The sequence below is a fragment of the Chenopodium album genome, chromosome 13, assembly GCF_948465745.1.
Source record: "Chenopodium album chromosome 13, dcCheAlbu1.1, whole genome shotgun sequence".
In the NCBI taxonomy this organism is placed as follows: Eukaryota; Viridiplantae; Streptophyta; class Magnoliopsida; order Caryophyllales; family Amaranthaceae; genus Chenopodium; species Chenopodium album.
Window position 1 is genome coordinate 25,723,029 of NC_137846.1, and position 2,242 is coordinate 25,725,270.

Below are 2,242 nucleotides of genomic sequence, written 5' to 3' on the forward strand. Positions count from 1 at the left end.
ATATGGCATAAGGCTAACACTAGTTCCTACGTCACACAAGGCATTCTCAATTTGCATTTTATAAATGGCACAAGGGATGGAAAAGTTTCTAGGGTCTTTTAGCTTAGGTGGCATCTCGTTCATTATGATTGCACTACAATTCTCGGTCAAGTTCACCGTCTTTACACCATCACAAGTCCTCCTACCACTCAAAATGTCTTTGAGGAATTTTGCATAGTTGGGCATTTGGGTGACAACTTTGGTAAATGGTAGAGAAAGGTGAAGTTGCTTGAGCATGTCAATGAATCTTCCAAATTGTTCATCTAACTTGTGTCTCATGAATTTTTGTGGATAAGGAAGCTTGGGTTTCACAATTTCTTTCTCCACTCTCACCTCACTAGGCTTCTCAATCTCAACCTCACTCAAAGATGCACCATCTCTCTCATCTTCAACCAAAACCTCTTTTGTGCCCTCTTTGGTCTCACTCTTCCTAGGCAAACTATCCTCAAGATCCTTTCCACTCCTTGTGACAATAGCATTGACCGGTCTCTTAGGATCTAGGCCTTGGGAAGGTAAATAAGAAGGACTAGCATGATCTTTCAAAGCATTATCAAGTTGAGAAATTTGGTTTTCAAGCATCTTATTATGAGTCATCATTTCATTAAATTTCTTATCACTTACGGTCATGTAAGTGTTCAACAACTTTGTTTGATTTTCAATGATTTCTTCCAAATTTGTTCTATGTGAAGAAGAAGAGGATTGAACATAGGAATTATCATTTTGGGCCTTTGGAGCAAATTCGGGTGGAGGTACTCTTTGAGAATTGTTTTGAAATTGCCTCTACCTTGATTGTTCCAATTACCCCTGTTTTGATTTTGACCATAACCTTGATTATGGTTACCACTACATTGATTATGATTCCCATAACCTTGGTTTTGATTACCATAATTTTGGTTTTGATTTTGGCTACTATAACCTTGATTGTTATAGTTACCTCGAGAACCTTGGTTCCTATAACCACCACCTTGGTTATAGTTGTCAAAATTGCCATGATTGTTGTAATTCCTATTCCGTTGACCTCTTTGATTCTCAAACCTAGAATCATGATTATTTTACACATAGTTCACATGCTCATTCACATTTCCATCTTGATCATCACAAACATCCATACATGCATGAGGGCAACTAGAAACATCATGATCATACGACCCACAATCATCACAAAACAAGCATCCACTAGACATGTTATTAGAAGAAGGAGGGGGTTGAGAATTAGAAGACATACCTCTTCCCTTAGATTGGGAGGGAAGACTTAAAACTTGGTAGGTAGCACTTTCCAACTTTACCTTGATAGCGGACATCTCCTTCCCCAAGTTTGTCATTTGTGAGGATAGATTGTTGATTGCATTTAGATGATCAACCGAGTACACCGAAGAGCTACTCTTGCTAGTTGACTCTCTTTCTCCATCTTGCCAATCTCTATAATACCTCACAACGTCTTCAATTATGTCCACCACTTCCTCTTCCGTTTTGTTCATGATAGGACCTCCGGCTCCTCCATCTAAACATGATTTTCCTTGAGGCCTAAGGCCTCCATAGAAGATTTGAATGATTTGATAGGTTGGAATTCCGTGATGAGCACATTCTCTTTGATACTCTTTGTATCTCTCCCATGCTTCATAGAGGCTCTCACTTGGCTTTTGTTTGAAACCTTGAATCAAAGCTCCAGCCTCCGCCGTTTTCTTTTTTGGATAGAAACAGGATAGAAATTCCTTGGTAACCTCGTCCCATGTCCTTAAAGAATTTGGCTTAACCTCCTTGTCTAGCCATTCCAAAGCGCGCCCTATGAGAGAAAAGGGAAAGAGCTTGAGGCGGATGAATTCTTGGGAAATTCCGTTCACCTTGATAGTATTGCAATATTTTTCGAACTCCTTGAGATGGTTTAGCGGGCTTTCATGCTTGGCCCCACTAAATTGTCGCCTCTCTATCAAAGTGATCGTTGTCGGCCTTATTTCAAAGTCATTTGCCGGTGTTGTAGGTGGAGCAATCCCACTCTCAAATTTATATGCACCGGGAATCCCCAATTCTTTCAACGCCACCCTTGGATTTTCTCCCATTCTTGCTTGTTCTTCTTGTTGTGGTTCTTCTTCACTTGAAATGTTAGGGCTCAAAGATCCTCTAGCACCCCTCAACCTTGCAATAGTTCTCTTAATTTTCGGATCAAATGGCACTAGTGAATGACCACGTGCTCTATGCATAAAAT

At 40.1% G+C, this 2,242-nt stretch overlaps 1 non-coding gene across 1 annotated transcript; it reads left to right on the plus strand.

Annotated features, from left to right (window-relative positions):
- The first annotated feature begins 1,605 nt into the window (after positions 1-1,605).
- LOC145577320 (small nucleolar RNA R71) lies at positions 1,606-1,711 on the plus strand. The gene has a single exon (XR_014098765.1). It is a non-coding gene; the product is annotated as a small nucleolar RNA R71 (small nucleolar RNA).
- Positions 1,712-2,242: the final 531 nt, after the last annotated feature.